Raw genomic sequence first — 20,775 nt, 5'->3', positions numbered from 1 at the left:
GTAAGTCACCATTATCTTCCTCAACCTATGTGGACACTCTTCTAGTTCCAAATGAAGAAAAATAAGTTTTAGCCTAGACTGGACTGCTCATGATGTTGGAAAGCACACAAAAACATGGCACTTATTGGAGAGTTATAAATCATCCCAGCTGAGGAAACTAAATTATCACAAATCAAAATGCAGTTTAGGAACAAAGTGCTCCAGAGAGTAGGATGCAACTGATATTTCTTTGGTATTGATGTGTTTGGAATTTGTGGTGAAAAATAATGGAAGCCATAGTAAGAAATACTAATTTAAACAGTGGTTTGTGAACTATTCCACAGGGCTTCAGAGTTTTAAGGAGGTACATGAAAGTCATTAAGCACAGAAAAGGAAGGGTTTGATAAAGTAGTCCTATGCTTCTCACCCATTCCTGTTAGCAGAAAATACATACTCTGATTATATTAATTTTACATATACTTTAAGAAGTGTTCTGCAACTAAATGACAATTGGAAACCACTAATTTAAAGAATTCTGAAGTTTCTCAATTGGACTTTTCACCTGATGACCTTTTAAATTAATTGCTTATAATCACCATTAATCATTCTGAAATCAAATCTCAGCATTATTGAAGAGAATAAATTAGAACTACCATTTCAATCACAACTTACATTTTTCTTCTTCAGCTGCTCAAAAGTAAATTCCATATAATGTACATACACTTGTATAGTTGGAAAATAATTGTTTTTTCAAAAGCAATTTATTAACATTTCAGGTAGGTGTGGTGCAATTTTGAGTTAGTCATTTTTAATCCCATAGAGCTTTCATTATAATACATACTTGGTACTTTATTTGTATGAGTTCCTTGCTACAAGAATTATCACTCAGTTATCTTGTCAATAAATATTAGACTCAGCCACCTGTCAAAATATGTGATCTCAAATAATATTAAACTAACTATTAAAATCTAGGGTGTTTTGGAGAGCTTGTTATTATAATAGTAATTTTTCCAACTTCAGTAAATGTTAAGTCATTATGATCTAACTGGATTAGCTAAATAAGAAGCAGTTCTTTGATCTTGAGAATGTGTTTTCCTTTTTCTGTGATTGAATATATTCTTTTAACATATAAAGATCAATGATTTAGGTCCTGGTTCATTCCAGAAAGATCAGTTTTTAAAATACTGGCTCATGATATACTAGCTATTATTCATTTGGAAATTAGATGGAGATTTTTTTCAGAATGGAGATTATATTTTGCTAGTGATGAGACATCTTGTGTCTATGATCCAGGTGAATGTTTTCTTTTCTTTTTTTTTTTTTAATTTTTTTTTTCAATGTTTATTTATTTTTGGGACAGAGAGAGACAGAGCATGAACGGGGAAGGGGCAGAGAGAGAGGGAGACACAGAATCGGAAACAGGCTCCAGGCTCTGAGCCATCAGCCCAGAGCCTGACGCGGGGCTCGAACTCACGGACCGCAAGATCGTGACCTGGCTGAAGTCGGATGCTTAAACGACTGCGCCACCCAGGCGCCCCCAGGTGAATGTTTTCTTATATAAAGCTTATATAAACCAAAGAAATTGAACTTGTAAGTAATATGACTGTGGGTGTTCATGAAAGAAGAGGACAGGCATTGGGGTGGTCTCAAATATTTCATCCAGGTTGGTTTAGATTCAGGAGAATTATCCACATTATACTATAGAACAAACCTGTTTAGATACTTGAGTATTCATGATAGCCATTCTCTCTGAGACAAAGCTGGTTAGCTGGACTAATTTTAATATATAGCCTATTATTAATTTCCATATAGGCTGTGGCTTTTCTGTTTTGAAATAGGGATAAAACCTCAGACACAATGTAAAAGAGCTGAGTTGATTATAGTTTTCCAGGAAACTTAAGTGTGTTTGGTCTCTTTGATTGGATTGCATAGATTGCTTTGGATGTTTGGATAGGTTACTACCATAGATGGCCACATCCATTAACGTAGTTTGGGTTATCTTCCAAGTTTGTAATACTCTTGCCCCTATGCCACAAGTAACTCATGGTAGCCATATAATGGCACATGATGTTGCCTCTCAGGCATTGATGATTGGATTGAATTGGACATGGCACAATTGATGCCAAATAGATTTTGTTTTGGGTATTTTGGAATTGGAATAAGAAAGCAAGTGACTTCTGCTTACAGACAACATTTCACAGGTAAAATCAGGAGCTGTAATCTGTCCATAATATTCTATATGGATAAAGAACCAGAAAGAAGAAGAATGCAGCTAGGCAAAGAGAAGCATCATTGATAAAAATAAAAATTCCTAATAGTTTACATATCTCAGTTCTAGTCAATATAGGTTCCATATGACTGCTTCTCTCCATTTCATCATAGTATAGTTCTCTCTCTCTCTCTCTCTCTCTTTCTCTCTCTCTTTTTTTTCCTTAAGGAAGCATGAGTTGTTTCTATCACTTACAATGAAGATATCCCACTCAATAAAGATTGAATTCATTAATGAGGACAACAAATATGAAGACACTTGTAAGTAACATGGTGTGTGTTCAACATAATTAAATCTAATATTAAAATGTTATGATCTTTACAACTTTCAGTTTCAGTGGGTAACCTTTATTTGACTTTGTCTTCAAATTCTGGGAATCCTTTACTCTAGCCACTCAAGCACTTTCTACGATATTTAAGACATACTTCAAATCTAAGATTACATGAAATCATTTGCTTTATTTCGTAAGACAAAATATTGAGACATTATCTTTGAAGAAACACAGTAATAAGTCATAGTTACATCTAATGAGTTGTTATTGAATTTTTACAGGCAAATTAAAGATCTCCTTTTATGCAGCTAGAAATGCTGATCTTACCCATTATGTTAGCTTGCCATTGATATCTTATCTTATTGACAAAAATGTAAAAGTGAGAAGCATTATGTCAGTTCTGTGTTGAACTACTGAATGTGTAAAATGTAAAAGAAGTAGACATTGTTGGCTAGGAATAATGTTTATTATTTTTTTTTATTCCTGCAAAAGGCTGCTTAAACATTTGAAATGTGTATAAAACCTTGTTATTCTTTGATTTGTATCCTCATGGCCTATTCCTCTCAGGAACTGTCAGTTTCTTGTGTGTGTGCATGCAATATATTTAATTTCTTATTTTATTTTTTTTAATTCATATAAAGTGGAGAAAATAGGTTTGGATCTATTTGATCAATTCCTTCAGGTGCTAGTCTTCTTTAATTGCAGTATTGATTGCAGCAGGTGTAATGGGACCTGTGACTTCATATGACACCATGTCAGCCTTCAGAGGAAACAAAAGCTTTGGAAGAAAGTGGTTCAGGTTACTATTTATCTCATGACCCTATGAAAGTTGACATGTGTCATTAATAGTGACATGCCAAAGATTCAGATTTCTTTGGCATAGCCTCTGCAAGTTAAGACTATTCTCTGAATCTTTATAGTTTTGAAATCTTTCCATGTACATTTCCCATGAGAATTTTAGTATTTCTTGAGTTCAGCAAGGTCAGATGAAAAGCAATTTCCCCCCCTTTCTTCTGGTTTCTGGTTGACTTTTTTGTTTTAGATAACAACCGGTGGAAGAATTGTGAAATTCTAAGAGCTCATAATTTAGTAAGGGAAATAAGCAATGGATACAAATAGTGGCAACCCAAGATGGTCTATTAGTGGCATATCTGAGACTAAGGCAGTTGGGAAAAGCCATTTCGGAAAGTGGACACGGGAGGCTGGTGGATCTGTCTCAGCCACTTTTTAGCTGTTTCCTCACTGGTGATTTGATTAATAAATATAATCTATATAAACTTCAGTTTCTTCATGTGAAAGATGGGACTAATAATAATATTCACTTAATTAGGCTGTTTGTCAGCAGAAAACAAGACAGTATATATCTCTAGATAATCATACGCACTCAAAAAAATGTACATGAAACATAATGCCTGCAGTAGAAGAAGAAGAAGTTACTTTTACCTAGAATATTCAGAGAAGAAGCCAAGAAAAAAAGAGAACATAACTATAAGGGGTGTAAGGTTTCAAAAACTGAGATGACGGGAAATGCCTAAGTGATGGTTATCAGAGGTGAAAATGTGACACATGACCACGGGAAAGTGAATAAACTAGTTTGAGAGATATATAATGCTTCCGTATTTCAATGCCTCTTAAACTTTTCAAACCAAAAGACTCCTAAGGGCACAGGAAAACATCTGTCCCTAGGGAAGGGAACACCACCAATACCTCTTCCAATGCTACCTAGTAACAAACATGTATGAATGTTTGCAATTGACTTTGCTCTATGCTTTACATTCACTGCCTCAGTTTATTGGCAAAATAACTCTTGGAGATTTCATGAGTCTTGTTGCATGAGAAAAGGAACATGAGGATCACAATTAATGAGTTAGTAGGTGATGGAACTGGGGACTCAGGAGTATGACTACAGGGCTCTCTTTCTAAACCACTGTATCCTGCCTCAGGAGACTTGATTCAGGGTGTCCAATTTTTTTGAAGTCTCTTGTTTTATTATTATTATATTTAAACCATGAAAATGTTGAATCCAATTCCATAATATATACATTTATTTTGATATAATGTTTTAAAATACTTTCTGTGCATATGTTTTCATCTATCTGTTCAGTGGGTTACACAGACTTGATTTCAGAAGCTCTGGCAATTTTCAAGTGTCTCTTTTCAAGGATATTAAGATATAACCTTGAAAGAGCTTCTACCAATTTTTAATTTGCTTGTTTGATGGTGCTTTTCACTATATAATTCCCAGCCAAGACTTTTGCTGCTTTGTTTGAAAAATGAAATAAAAAATCTAATGCTCTTTCTTCAACATTTGCTTGATTAATTTTAAATTTTTCTATATTTATAACTTTATGCAGTTATTAATTAAGGTTTTATGATAACAGAATAGCTTTGTATAAGACTTCCTTAAAGTTTTATGGTTTTTTTCAGTTGATGATTTATAATTAAATACTTGTCATGAGGAATCATGAATCTCCTCTGAAGAAAACTTGTAAATGGATTCCTAAACTTCAAATTTAGAGTCAAGTTTAGAGACATTGAAATATTTATTCTATGAAATTAATAAAGGATAATTTTAAAGGAGTTGTAAATATCTACATTACACAGGATTATATTCTAATTAAACTTATTAGCAGCATTATAGAAAAGTATTGTATTTTAGTTGCAAACAATTATATTAATCTATGTAATGTAGACTTACTATTCACAAATTATCTTCTGTTTGTACTTTAATGGTGAAGACCAAATACCAATTTGAATCAATTATGTTTAATATCTTGATTAGCAGCATATCTCTGGGAAAAAATAATAAAGTTTGCAAGATTTATAAAATTCAGACATACTTTAAAACCACAAATGCTTTCATTTCTTGAGAGCCAAAAATGAATGGAAATTAGGCTTAACGTATTAACTAAAAGCAAATAAACAAAACATATACCTAAATAACACTAATTTTGGTTCTAATTTAAGTAAGAACTTTAATATATGGAACTTTAACTCTTTAATTATGATATACCTAGGAAAGTGAATTATGATTAAATTCACATGCAACATTTCATAGTAAAGTTATAAGAAACAGGCCAGAAAAGAGAGACAAAAATGATTTAAAGAAATCATCATGCCTACAATACTGATTTTTTTCCTCTGGCATGTGGCCAAAACATTGTCTTTTCCAACAGAAATATAAGATTGATATTTTGGTTACAATTACATGGGAGATGTGTTTAAAGACAATACCCCAAAATATAATTGATTAATTGTTTTATTATTATTATTATTATTATATTTTTCATTTAAGACAAGGGAATACATAAGGTACCTGGGTGGCTCAGTTGGTTAAGCATCAGACTCTTGGTTTCAGCTCAGGTCATGATCTCACAGTTCCCGAGTTAAAGTCCCACATCAGGCTCTGTGCTGACAGTGTAGAGCCTGCTTGGGATTCTCTGTCTCCTATCTCTCTCTGCCCATAGCCCTCTTGTTCTCTGTCTCAAGCTAAATAAACTTTAAAAAAATTAAAAATGACAAGGAATACTTTATTCAAACCCATCAGAGAAACGGACAGCTTGGGTGTGAAAAAAAGCATTGTATTTTCAAGCATTGGTCAGTAATTGTATATGAGAGTATATACTGCTACATACAAATTAACTGATTAGAACACAACTTTTCAATGTTTAAAACAATAAACTTCCCTGCAAAAGCAGCACTTTTGGGACATTTTTAACTTCAGTATTTCTCTCCTTCTTCACCCTCTTCTTTAACAGAAGCCATACCGACCTTCTCATAATTCTCAAGAGCAGCCATGTTATCATGGGCCTCAGAAAACTCTCCATCCTCCATGCCCTTGCCTATATACCAGTAAACAAAGGCATACTTGTCATACATCACATCAAACTTGTGGTCCAGGTGAACCCAGGACTCAGCAATGGCTGTGGTGTTACTCAGCATGTACAGTTTGCTGTACTTCGGCCAGTTCTCCACCAGGTACCACAGTGGGAGGCTGGTAATTAATACCAACTTTGAAGCCAGTGGAGCACCAATCCATATACTAGATTATACAGTTGGTCTTGATGGTGGCAATGGCATCACTGACATCTTTTGGAATCATGTCACCACAGAACAGCAGGCAGCAAGCCATGTATTTACCATGGCAAGGGTCACATTTCATCATCTGGTTGGCTGGCTCAAATCATGCATTAGTGATCTTTGCTACAGAAAGTTGTTCATGGTAGGTTTTATCAGCAGAGGTGACAGGATCATGTGTGGCCAGAGGGAATTGGACATGGGGATAGGATATCAGATTGGTCTGGAATTCTGTCAGATCAACATTCAGGGCTCCATCAAATTTGAGGGAAAAAGTTATGGAGAACATAATTTGACCTGTTAACCTATTCAGGTTAGTTTAGGTTGGGTGTTCAATATCAACATTTGTATGACATGTATAGATTGCCTCATTAGCACAGAGTGCTCCAGGGTGGTATGGGTAGTGAGGATGGAGTTTTAGGGTTCAACTACAGCTGTGGAAACGTGGGGGGATGGGTAAATGGAGAACTCAATCCTGGACTTCTTGCCATAATTGACATAGAGATGTTCCATCAGCAGGTAGGTGAACCTGGAACCAATTTCCCCTCCAAAGCTGTGGAAAACCAAGAAGCCCTAAAGACCTGTACACTGGTCAACCAGTTTCCTAATTCAGTCCAAGACAAGGTTAATTATCTCCTTGCCAATGGTGTAGTGCCCTTGGGCATAGTTATTGGCAGCATCTTCCTTGTCTGTGATGAGCTTCTCAGGGTTGAAAAGCTGGCAGTAGGTGCCAGGTGAGAAGTCCATTAATGACCATGGGTTCCAAGTCTACAAACACTGCCCTGGGCACATGCTTACCAGCATCCATTTCACTGAGGAAAGTGTTGAAGGAGTCATTTCCTCCCCCAGGGGTCTTGTCATTTGGCATTTGACTATGGGGGTGGATAGGACTATTGGTGTTCCAAGCAATAGCGCTCCCAGACGGCATTGTCAGTATGGACACCAGCCTGGCCAACATGGATGGAGATGCATTCAAGCATCGTTGATCCTTTGCAGCTGTCAAGCAGATGGCAGAGAGGAAAACAGGAGGTTGTTGCTTCTTACAGTGGGACTCCTAGGCAGTCAATATAACAAAACCTGCCAGAATATAACTTATTAAATGAAATGTAAATTTTTTATTTTTAAATAATACTTTCTCTACGTGGAAAGAGTAAACAATCTGATGGACCAATAATTTCTGATAAGGTGATTTCAGTTCCATGAAATGCGAAGTGCTTTTTAAAAATGGTCTGCATCCTTGGGGCACCCAGGTGGCTCAGTTGGTTAAGCATCTGACTCTTGATTTCAGCTCAGGTAATGATCTCACAGTTCATGGCTTTGAGCCCCTCATCAGGCTCTGCACTAACAGTTCAGAGCCTGCTTGGGATTCTCTCTCTCCCTCTGTCTCTGCCCTCCCCCACTTGTACTCTCTCTCTCTCTCTCTCTCTCTCAAAATAAGTAAATAAATGTAATGCTTAAAAAATAATAAAAAAATAAAAATGGTCCACACCCTTGACGAGTTCAAGTTTAGCAACATATAAAAAATATAAGTAACTAAATTATATTATCATATTTATTACTGCCTACATATATAGTACAAGGGAATGAGTAGTGAAGCTTATTTGAGATCAGTAAGGCTTCACAGAGATGGAGCTTATATACGAATAAATGAAATATGATGAGATATTCATCTAATGAGTCTAACATGTGCAAACAACATGTGCAAGAGAATAGAGAAACAAAGTAATATGATGTATTCAGAGGATGTGAATTTGGCATTTCCAGAAGTTAAGAAGGGGAAGGGCTCGATGGATGGGTATGAGACTGCAGGGCAACTGTATCATAAGATGAGTCATAAGTTATATGATCCTGGGGGTTTTATTATGTAAATGAGAAAATATCTTAGAAAAGTTTCTATGTCAGCTATTCAAGATAGGATAGTTCACACTACTAGTGTAGAAGAGGAATTCACTAGTAGTGAGCCAGGAGACAGGAAACTTAAAAGGTTATTTTCACAGTTTGAATGATAAATTCAATAATACCTAACCTAAGAGAGAGGTGGTAAAGATGAAGTAGGACAGATTGAAAGCCATTTCAGTATGATTTAATGATTAAATTAATACATATATATAGTGAGAATGGGAGAGTCAAATTAACTTCCAGGAATGTGGCTTTGGGGAGAAAGAAGATAATAGATTCAATTTGGGCATGTTGAATTTGAAGTTCCCGTGGAGTACACAGGTTATATAAATTCAGTAGAAAATCATATATACAAGTTGTGACCTTGGAGAGAAGGACAGGGTCATAATAGTATATTGGTGGCTATCATATTCAAGGTCCCAAGAGGAAGCTTAGGACACATTCAATAATAATTAGAATAGTTTCATGAGGGTGCCTTTACAAAGAGATGGATTGCAAAAGGATGGGCAGGATAAAGGAAACCAAAAGGATATTGAAGGAAGATGTTACTAACAGCAATAACTATTACATCTTTTAGACCTAAATAGATGAGAGAAAGTAAATTATACCTAAAGCCAGATGTAAAGATATATAGGGTGAAAGTGGCCATCAAACAGTGCCCATCTGTTGAGGGGCACAGTCAGGCAGAGAGGAGATATCATAGGAGGGGAATACATAACCGGATCTGACTTTCTTCCTTCTCTCTAAACTTCTGCTGGTGATCTCCATTGGCCAAAGCTGGTCAAAGGAAGACATAGTGCATGGAAGCTCATTGATATAGGACCTAAAGGTCTGCTTCTTAGGGCACAGAGCAAAGTGAGAGAGCCAGGAGTTAATCTGGAGTAAGCAGTAGAAGATACCCATCACAGAAGCACCAAGGGATGCTTACCTCAGGCAGAGTGTGCCAAACAAGTAAAAAGAGAGTCTCTGAGAGAAGAAAAGTGGGAAAAATCAGCACTGACAGTAAAATGAAAGGAAATTGATACAGTGGTTGTTATAGGATTGCCTAATGTTAGGCCACTCATGGAAAGTCAAACTGGTCATAATAGAAAATATGGAGAGGTCAGGAAACAAGAAAACGAGGACAGGAGAGTATATATTGTATATTGTAGGTGGTGATCCTAATAGTTTTAGTGGGGTGGGGTGATATTACAATGGATTAAGGAGTGAAAGGAAGTAAGGAAGTTAAAAGCAGTAAATGTAGATTCCTTTTTAACGGTTTGTGAATTAAGAAAGAATGATGGTTAGAGGGGCAGTCAGGATGTGAGTTCCTTGAAGAAATGTTCAAAGGTTGTGAGATTTATCTAATGTTTTAATGCTATAGTTTTAGACTCAGGAATACCATGATTCTAATTTAGAAAGGCAGCAATGTCCATATTAAACAAGGCCAATATAACCCTCAACAGAGAATAAACAACTACAATGTGAGTCTCTTCCTCTTGGTTCTCAAACTGTGTGTGCTAGAACCTGGGCAAGGGAGTATGTGAAATATTAACTAAATATGTTTTTAATCTGGTTTTCTAGGCCACAGTTTGACCTTTACTGATCTTGATGGTAAATGGAAGTATATTTCTGTGGCTACAGTCTACTGCTTAGAAAAGAAAGTCCCCAGCTGTTTTTAAGTACTAGGTTTCAAATGATATCATTGATGATGAGACAGTACAGATTGTAGAGATTTTAATAGACAACAGGTTTCTATCTTCCTTCTTCAACTCATACTATGTATATACAAAATACCTTTATACTAGGAAATATAGTCAGTGTTGAGCAGTGGTTCTCAGTGGAGGGTTGTTTTGCACCCCTTAGGGGACATTTGGCAATGTCTGGAGACAAACTTTGTTGTCACAACTGGGCATGTGCTATTATCATGTAGTGGGCAAAAGCCAAGAATGCTGCTAAGCATCCTATAATGCACAGGACATCCACACCTACAATGAAATTTTATGCAGCCCAAAATGTTAATAGTGGGGCTGTTGAGAAATCCTGGTGTCCAGTTCTGAAGAAAGAGAGGAAAAATACAAGAGACATTAATCCTGCCACTGCTCAGTGATTCCTCAAAAGGAAGGAGTAGATATGCTAGAGTTCCTTATGAAGGTGTGGTGTTTCAGAACTAGAAGAAACAGGGATTCTTCTATTTTATAACTGAGTTTGTGAGTAGCAACCCACAAAGATGTCCTACCATACTGAGGCTTGAATGGGGGAGAAAAACTATGGCAGCATAGTGAGGAGTTCTGGACATAGGATGGCTTCCAGATCATCCCCTGATTTCCCACTCCACCAGAGTAACGTGGAAGTAATCCAAAAATTCCTGGACCCAGGAAGGCTGAGAGTAAGGGCCATGTGCTTGCCAGTGACTAAATACAACGTAGAGAATTTCATAGAAGTCTCCATAAGGTAAGTGGTGCAAAGTTGCCAGCTGAACTTGTGGAAAGCTGAGGTGACTGTGCTCTCAAAGGGAGCAGTAAACCCTGCCGTTCTTCTCCATAAATGATCATCCCAGATCTGACAGCTGCTTGCCACCAAAGACTCTTCTGCCATAAACAGTTCATGCCCCGTCCTAACTGAAGGTCCCTAGGGAGCTGAGTGAGCTTCTGGGAGCAAGCAGTCAGGGCCCAAGTGAGGCAATTAAGATGACTTTGTGAACACTTTGAGATGGAAGTTAAACAATATGGTAACTACTTTAAACAAACCAGGGTAAGGGAGTAAAAATCTCAGGTGGACTTCATAAAGATTTCTGCATGAAGTGGGGAGATCAGAAACTTGGATTGAGTTGAAAAAAGTTCAGTTTTAGAACATCTTAATTTTATTGACTTATACTGCAGATATTTCAGATCCACTGAACATTTAAAAATTAATATTGGTTATTCAACTGTTAAATTTCTCTTACTTAGGAATTGACTCCCCTGCCCCATGCCTCTTTAACAGGACTCAAGATTATATATGAAAGTATTTTACATTTATATTGTGCTTATACTGATTTCTAAAATCAGCTTATTCTGATTTCCTTATACATAATTTTCTGTCACAAAAAATATAGTGATTAAACTATTTTATGATTATTTCTTGACAATTGGCTATAATAGAGTTTATCCATGAATGTTTTTGTAATACTATAAAACCAGTACTCAATTTAAAGAAAAGCATCAGGAATGAGGGATCCGTAAAAGCAGTATCACTGGGCCACCTAAGTTTTAGAAGAATATCATTAGGCATACAGTTATATTAAAGAACAAAATATCGCTTTATTTTATGGAGAACTGATAAATAAATAGAAGTTTTTTGGTAAAATCTCCATAAATAAATCTTTGTGCCTAAAGTAGCTATTTTAAAAGATTGTAAGAAGCTTACAGAAATACTATGGTATTGCTTAAATAAATTCAGGAAGAAAACCTAATGTCAAGAAAAACTTTATCTCCTCTTCTCCAATTTCTTTTCTTATATCCTTTTAGGAATGCCTTATTCATATATAAACTTTCTGAATGCATACAAGTGGCCCTGTTAAAGGTCTCCTGATCATCCTTGACAGTGGAAGTTTCCAGCTCCCCTTTTGCTCCCTCCCTGGTCACTACTACATTCACCTTCTACTGCCTAAGACCTCTCCATCCCCACCTCTTTGCACTTCTCACCCTGCACACTAAAGCCTTTCCCCATTACTATTTTTTCAATGATACATCTCATTGTCAGACTTCTACCATACAGAGGGTAAGGGCTGGTAAGAAGGAGGGTAAGAGGTTAGGAAATGTGGGATAGACACTAATGAGTTATTATTTCAGATTGCATAGTAGCTGCAATCTCAAATGGGCACTCCCATCTTAGCTCTGCCATTGAAGAAGGTAAACTATTCTTTACCTTAATTGTAGAAATTTCCTGGGTTTCAGTCTATTACATGAGCCAAGAATTTGGGGATTTAGACCATTGCTCATTGTTTTTCTTTGAACTATCCAGTGCCATCAGAAGCATCTACTCAACCTGCAGCCCTTGAATGCGTCCTTCCTGGCATTCTGTCCTTATGGTAGTTGCTCAGTTTCTCAAAGCCTTCAATGAGCTCTTTTTTCCAGATTACTATAGAGAAGATGTGAATCATAGATATGCTATGTCATGCTGGGTGTTAAGATTATTCTCCTAAAATAGTAGGTGAAGTTTTGGTTTGTTTGTTTTCAGCCCTAATTAAGCAAGATGAATAATTCTAAATTCCATCTTATTTACCAAGATTGTTTAAGGCTAGATTACTGTGGTACAACTCTGGATGCCCTGTGTGTATCATCATGGTGGCCCCTCCAGGGTCACCTCTGCAACCTACTCAGGGTATCATTTTGTCCCCACCAGTCAGAATTATTTATTCCAGAAACTGCAGATTGTTTCTTGTGAATTTGAACTGCCAAACAACTCATTTGGAAAAAAAAATAAACAAATATAACAGGAAAGCTAGACAGATAGGCTCAGAAAAACTCAGAAAACCTAACTGGCTAGAAGCCTAGGCAAGGTCATCTAAGGAAATATCTGTGGGTAGAGGGCCAAGGCTGCCACCACTGGGTGCTGGGTTCTTCCACTGGCTCTGCTGTGCCTGGATTGTGGAGGCTACTACTGGCAGCACTTGACTACTTCCCCTGGACAGTCAGAATTAATTCTAACATCGCTCTACTTCCCTGGCATAAGCACCTACATGATGAAGCATAGCTTCCAGCAATCAGAGAGAACACATGTCTAATATTAAAGCTTCTTTATTGGAAGGTGGTCCTTAAATTTTACAAAGTTAATACATTGGTAAATTTCCCCAACTATAAATAAGGGCTGTGGGCTAGAAATATTCCAGCGCTTTTTCAGATTTACTCTCCATCCTTTTGCACCCTGCTCTATGCCTTGATGCTGACTTGTGCAGACTCCATCAACTCATCCCCTTATTGTCTGGCCTCAGCTTGGGTAGCCAATAGAAAGCCCAGGCAACAGACCAGTGGGGGAGGAGAGAGATATGAAGGTATATCTTTCTTTCTTTTTCTCCTAGCAGTGTCTCCATGGACTGGCTATATCATTTGACAGAAGTGTTAGCTTTTGTAGGAGCCTTCTCCAGTTTTTTCTAGCTTTCTGAGTCACTGGGATCCTATAACTGCTCCCTTTGCTCCTTAAAACCTATGGATGGTAATGGCATGAGATACTACACTATCCCTTGTGGCTTCCTTTGCACTACGCTCATTTTTGTAAATTGCCTCTTAATTAAATCCTCCTCAAATTATCATCATTTAGATGTACCATCTGTTTCTGACTGGGACCCCAACTTATATAGGCACCCTCAAAAATGTCAAGTGTCCTCTCTCAAGGTGTTTCTCCCTGTGGCCTCAAGGAGAGCTGTCCTGTAAGGAACACCACATATTCCTCTCTGTTTTCCCCATTGTGGTCCTTTTTTGCTTTCTGAAAGTAGACACCTTTTCAAGAAAAAGAAAATTTCAGGGCTATTTTACTGTAATAGCTACATGAAAGAACTTAGGGAAGGAAATCCCAAAGCAAAACTATGTAAAATAGAGAAAACTGGGGGAAAAAAAAACTATTGTATGGAAGAGTGGAGTGTTTTAACCCTTGAACTCCCAATAAGGACACAAATTGATTATACCAAAGTGTTACATGATGTTTTTTACTTATAAAGTAGCACCTTCTATGTGGGGATGGATATGGGCATTGGAAAGGAGGGTAAGGAAAAGTCAGTTAGAAAACAGAGTAGTGGCCATTACCTACTGTTTAGCATTAAATGAAATAGCACATCGTAATCTGCTTATTTGCTATAGGCTATTATGTTGGAATGAGTCATGCAGCCAGTTAATGAGTTTAACAGACTGATTGAAGTCTATATATAAAATCAACATATTTTTAAATTTATGGATTTAGGAACATCTCTGGGTGTTTAGCTTTTAAAGAGATTTGTGATTTTTTTTTGTGTGCCTCAATGCCAGAATCTACCCTCAGTTTGGTAGTTAAATGACACTATTATTTTCCTATTTTATGCATTATATTTTATTGTTATAATGGTTTAATGAATTATTCTTTCCAGGTATAACCTACTTTTGTACAAAGTATATCAAGAGTTTAGGCTAAAGGGATAAAACAAATGGGAGGATTTCAGGCACCAGAACGTGGGGATAGTTGCTAAAATACGTTTAGAGAAAGTAGTTCTTAGGCACTTTTCATCACAATGTGTGTGCGTGTGTGTGTGTGTGTGTGTGTGTGTGTGTGTGTGTGTGTGTTTCCCTATTTTGCTTTGGCATGTGGCTAGAAGTAGATTTCTGTATCTGGCATAATCATACCCTTCCTAGTTTTATGAGAAAAGAAACAGATGTAGCCCATGTCTGTCCTAGGTCCCTTCTGCACATATCTAAACCCTGCAGGTTGCTTACTGTGAATATCTGTGACTCTGCTGAGGGCATTGGTGTAGCTTGTGGGTGGGGGGGGCATACTTGCTCCTTACACAAGGCCAGCTGAAAGGGCAAGTAAATGCTCCAGCAATGACAGAAGGAGACTTAGTGGGTAAATACCTCAGATTTTCCACCCCTTGATTGTGATGATGTCATCTCTTCCAACAGCCCTAATAAGATTGAGCCACTTGCCCAAATTGATACCTAGTCTGATAACCTACCTTTTATTGGTTTCCTTGTCCTTCCTGTCATACTGTCCCACTCCCCGAGTGGTGCTTTCTGGGATCACCTCTCAAATAAAGTACCTGTACTCGAATCCTTGTCTCAGCAATGGCTTCTGGAATCCAAATAGACAGTTGATGCCAAAAATGGTCATAAGACAAGACCCTCAAGACAAGATTCTGGAACTGGATTAGTCACCAGCTATATGGCAATAAGGACCCTATAACTGGTGGTAAGCTGTGGTGTTGTAAATATCTCTGCTAAGAGTCTCACCTGTGGTGAATTGGAATGAGTTACAGGGGAATGAGATGCCTGAGTTCAGGCAATACTTCTAGCCTTTGGGAAATATGGGTAATGGTATAAGCATATGGCATTGGTTGGCGTATGACAACTGCAGTGAAGCCTTGTAGTATAAAAGTGACAGGCCTGAGGCAGCCAACTATCAGCTTAGCTTGGTATGATATAAAGACCCTTTCTTCTAAGAGTGGGAGGGCCAACTGCTGACAGAAGTACATAGTGAGCTGCATTCATAGTCCTGGCAAGGCTCTTACACTGATGTTAGGGCCCTGCTGGGTAAAGAACAGACACTGATACATGGGATAAGGATTTTCTGGTGGATACTTTAGGAGGAAATATATTATTTGCTAAATGAGTTACAGAATCTGTATATTATATACAGTAGAAAGTACTGGGAGAAAGTGCTTGAAAATGAATGCTAAAACTGGTACACCATGATAGAGGGTGGGGAGAGGAATTAAAGGCAGGAAAAGGCAGTTTATTGATATGGGGTATTCTCCTGAGATTCAAGATTAAGGTTCTAACACTTCCTTGGAAGAAATTTCTTAGAAAATATTAAAGAAGTGATTAATAGGCTTAGCAATGTGGTTATGTTAGAATGACTTTATTATGTAATACTAGAGAATAAACAAGTTGACTACGTTCACAGGTAGGACTTAGTATTTCTTTCTCTAAAGTGATAGAGAATGTGATAGTTAAGGGCATATAAATATTGTTGAGAAGTAGAGGTATTTTCTGTAGATCAATTAATGATAGGAAGTGAGAATGATACTAATTTGTAATTGCTGAGCCTATGTAGCTACACTCAACTATCAGAGATTTAGATGTAATTCATTAGACACCAGTCACTTGATGGCAAGTTGCTTGTATTGCACCCCCTACATACTGGGAGAAAGGACAATTCATCCTTATTGGTATTGTAAAGTATCTCCAATTTGGGTTTACTTTTCTACCTGCTCCAATGTCTAAAGATTTGAGATTGCACATACCACTGCCTTCGTTCTATGGTAAGGGAGTTAATGACATTAAGCCCTTAACCACAGGATTTACTCATTCCATCATAGACTGTACCCTTCAGAAGTTGCAAGCCAGCCAGAACTTTAACTGGGTCTCTAAGAAGCTATTCCAATGTTCCTTTACTGATTTCTTTCCCTTCTCTGCTTCACACCTTCACTCCTCAGTGATGTTTCCTTGGGATCACATCAGAAATAAAAGACTTGCACTTGAATCCAAGTCTCAGGATTTGTCTCTGTGAAATCCCAAACTGAGAAATATATCTGACTTAAAAGATAGGTAACTAAAAGATGTATGATCTCTATCAGTTAGGTATGGGTTCAGCTTCAAGCAATAGAAAACCATATAATTAAAACTTAAATACCCAAAGAATTATTTAACATAATTACAATTTGGAGATCTTCAATCCAGGGCTGGTACAGTCTCTCAGTTATGCCAACAGGATCCAGGATCTTTCTCAGGTGTTCACATATACACCTTATTGTCCTATGTCACAAGAAGGCTGTGACATCATGTGATGTGACATAGGCCTCATATCGTTTTCTGGGCAAATAGAAGTAGGAAACATTTAGAGGAAAAGACAGAATCAGCAGATATCTACCTAAATTTTTCAGTGGGAAAGTGAGAATATGGATATCCATAGCAGCAAAAGTGTTTGGAAAGCTGGAGTTTGAGTAGTTGAGTTTACGAGCTTTTGCAACCTTTATAATAAAAGCATAGGAGAAAAAGGATGAAAAGGGAGGTTCAATCAAACAACCCATAGTGTTACTATATGAATAGGCAAACTGAAAATTTAAAAAAAAAAACTGACCTAAGTTTTAATCTACTTTTTTCCATTTTCCTAAATAAACAAATAATAGGGTGCAATGTTAAACTATAATACTCCTTAGAGTGTTTTAAATGCAAAAGCACTTAAAATAATTCACCACATTTAGTTGCCAAGTTTTCACATGCCCTATATATTAATTTGAAAAATATATATTAAGTCTCTACTAACTGACTTCCGTGAGCACTACAGACAAGATTTCTGCTCTTTAGTTTCTGTACTATGTATAAACTCATTCAAACTGCCTGGTTGCATCAGAGTAACTAATAAGAATTATTTATTTTGGGGGGCCATACAAATTCATTAAAATTTGCAAGAATTTTAAAATTCTAACTGTAAAAACATTTTTGTCCTCTTAATAATTAGAAGAACATAAAAATTAACTTTTCTGATTCTTAAATATTTTTCAAGAATTTCCAAATAATTTCTGATACTTATTTTTCTCATACAAGGACATCCAGGATCTTTAGCCTTAAAAACTGTAAATTGTTGAACTTACAAAAAAAGCACAAAATATAAAAACCGTAAAAGAGGATATACCTGTTTTTGCTCATAACCCTGAGTTATTGGCAATATTCCTCATATGCGATTATTTGCTATTACTTGCATCTTTGCTCTGTAGACTCCTGCCTTCGACTAAATAGCCGCAGATGAAAGCTGACACTAAAATCTGGAGCATTCAATTATTTTTCTTTTTTTGTGGCAGCAAATGATTTTTTCTCTGCCAATTTTGTCTGTTAGGTTAACGGTCTTACATATTTTTAATTGCTATTTCTATCTGCACTCATATATTTTCACACCTCCTATAAGTAATATAACAGCAAGATTTTTATCACCACAACTGGTGGACACCTGTGTCATCCTATTGACCATTTAGGGAAATGTTCCCAAGCTGTAACAAAGCCATTTCTATGTGCTCACTCACTTTACCCTGCAGCTTCTCTGAAAACTATTTTTGTAGTGAAAAAAAAACAACTAAAAAAAACCTTATAATTGATATAATTGATATACAAAGTTGTAACGTATTTGAAATGTATATAGTGGTGATTTGATATACATAGACATTGTGAAAAGATTCCCCCATCTAGTTAATTAGCAAATCTATCACCTCACATATTTATCTTTCTTTGTTGCTGTAGTTGAGAACATTTAAGTTCTACTTTCAGCAAATTTCAGTTATATATTGCAGTATTATCAACTATGGTCACCATGTTTTATGTTAGTCTTCATACTTTATTTATACTATAGCTGGAAATTTGTATCTTTTCACCAACCTCTTCCTATTCACTCCTCCTCCTCCCAGCTCCTGGCAACCAACTACCAACTACTTTTCTACTATTTCTGAGTTTGACTTTTTTGTTTTGTTTTAAGATTCCACATATAAGGGATATCATGCAGTATTAGTCATTCTCTGTCTGGTTTACTTCACTTAGCATAATGCCCTAAAGTTCGATGCATGTTATGGTAAATGGCAGGATTTCCTCCTTTCTCAAAGCTGATTATTATTCCCTTGTGTTTGTACATGTACATATCAAGTTTTCTTTCCATTCATCCATCAATGGGCACTTACATTATTTCCATGTTTTGGCTATTATGAATAATGCTGCAACAAACATCACAGTGCAAATATATTTTCAATATATTTTTCAATATATGGTAATTCTATTTTTAATTTTTTGAGGAACCTCCATACTGTTTTCCAGAATGGTTGCGCCAATTTACATTCCCATCAACAGTACATGTTTCCCTTTTCTCTACATTCTCACCAATTCTCGTTATCTCTTGTCTTTCTCATGATGGCCATTCTAGTGAGTGTGAAATGATATCTCATAGTGGTTTTGATTTATATTTCCCTGATGATTAGTGTTGTTGAACTTCTTTTCACTCAGCTATTGACCATTTGTATGTCTTCTACAGAAAAATGTCTGTTTAGTTCCTCTGCCCCTTTTTAACTGGGTTTTATGGCTTGTTATTTAGGTGTATGAGTTTTTTCTTTAATATATATTTTGGATATTAATTTCTTATAAGTTATATGATTTGCAAATATTTTCTCTTATTCAATAGATTCACTTTTTTTTCCTGTATGGAAGCTTTTTAGTTTGATGTAGTCTCGCTTGTTCATTTTTGCTTTTGTTGTCTCTGCTTGTGATATCATATCCAAAAGTTATTTCCAAGACTGATGTCAAGGAGCTTACCCCCTGTATTTTCTTCAGGGGTTTTTATGGTGTCCAGTCTTAAATTTAGGTCTTCAATCTATTTTGAATTGATTTTTGTGTATGTTGCAAGGTAGGGATTCTTTTACATGTGGCTGTCCAGTTTTCCCAACATCATTCACTGAAAATGGTATTCTTTCCCAATTGTATATTCTTGGCTCCTGTGTTGTAAATTAATTGTCCAAATAGGAATGGGTTTATTTTTGGAATCTCTATTCTGTTTCATTGCTCTATATGTTTGTTTTTATGTGAATACTATATGATTTTGATTAGTATAGTTTTGTAATAAAGTTTGAAATCAGGAAGTGTAGTGCCTCCAGCTTTGTACTTTCCCAAACTGCTTCAGCTATTTGGGGTCTTTTGTGGTTCCATACAAATTTATTTTATTTTTTTAAACTTCTGTGATTAATACCATTGAATTTTGATGGGGATTTCATTGAATCTATAGATTGCCTTGCACAGTATGGACATTTTAATAATATCAATTCTTCTAATCCATGAACAAAGAGTATCTTTCCATTTATTTATGTTTTCTTTCATCAATGTCTTATAGTTTTCAGGGTAGAGATCCTTAACTTACTTGGGTAAATTTATTTATAGGTATTTTACTATTTTTGATGCAATTGTAATAATTGGAACTGTTTTCCTGGTTTCTTTTCTGATAGTTTTTTTTTATTAATAGATAGAAACACACTGATTTTTGTATATTTATTTTGCATCCTGAAACTTTACCGAATTTCTTTATTCCAACAGTTTTTTGGTGGAGTCTTTAGGATTTTCTCTGTATAAGGTCATATCATCTGCAGACAGTTTTACTTGTTGCTTTCCAATTTGGATGACTTTTTTTTCTTGCCTAATTCATCTTACTAGGACTTCCAGTACTATAAAAGTGGTAAGAGTGGACATCCTTGTTCCCGATCTTACAGGAAAAGCTTTCAAGCTTTTCATCGAGTGTGATGTTATCTGTGGGTTTGTTATATCTGTTCTTTATTATGTTGAGTTATATTTTCTTTATAATCAGTTTGTTGTGAGTTTTTATCATGAATGGATGTGGAAAATTATCAAATGTTTTTCTGTATCAATTGAGATGATCATATGATTTTTCTCCTTCATTTTGTTAAGGTGATATATCACATAAGTTGATTTAAAATATTAAATCATCCTTCCATCCCTGGAATAATTCTACATGATTATGGTGTCTGATCCTTTTAATGTATTGTTGAATGTGGTTTGCTAATATTTACTGATGATTTTTTGCATATGTGTTT

The 20,775-nt window shown here is 36.1% G+C and overlaps 1 long non-coding RNA gene and 1 pseudogene across 2 annotated transcripts in view; both read right to left on the bottom strand.

The window, feature by feature from the left end:
• LOC125175176 (uncharacterized) overlaps positions 1 to 16,922 on the bottom strand; it is a 31,663-nt gene extending 14,741 nt beyond the window's left edge. For both annotated transcript variants that reach the window (XR_007155682.1, XR_007155681.1), the window contains exons 1-2: positions 16,858 to 16,922; positions 15,157 to 15,272 (exon numbers count right to left, since the gene is read on the bottom strand). This is a non-coding gene — a long non-coding RNA (uncharacterized LOC125175176). The remainder of the gene's footprint in view (positions 1 to 15,156; positions 15,273 to 16,857) is intronic.
• On the bottom strand, positions 6,240 to 7,576 carry LOC125175175 (tubulin alpha-1A chain-like; annotated as a pseudogene).
• Positions 16,923 to 20,775: the final 3,853 nt, after the last annotated feature.

This window comes from Prionailurus viverrinus, chromosome C2 (assembly GCF_022837055.1).
Source record: "Prionailurus viverrinus isolate Anna chromosome C2, UM_Priviv_1.0, whole genome shotgun sequence".
Lineage (NCBI taxonomy): Eukaryota > Metazoa > Chordata > Mammalia > Carnivora > Felidae > Prionailurus > Prionailurus viverrinus.
The sequence above is the reverse complement of the archived record's forward strand: the minus strand, read 5'-3'. Positions and strand labels throughout refer to the sequence as shown.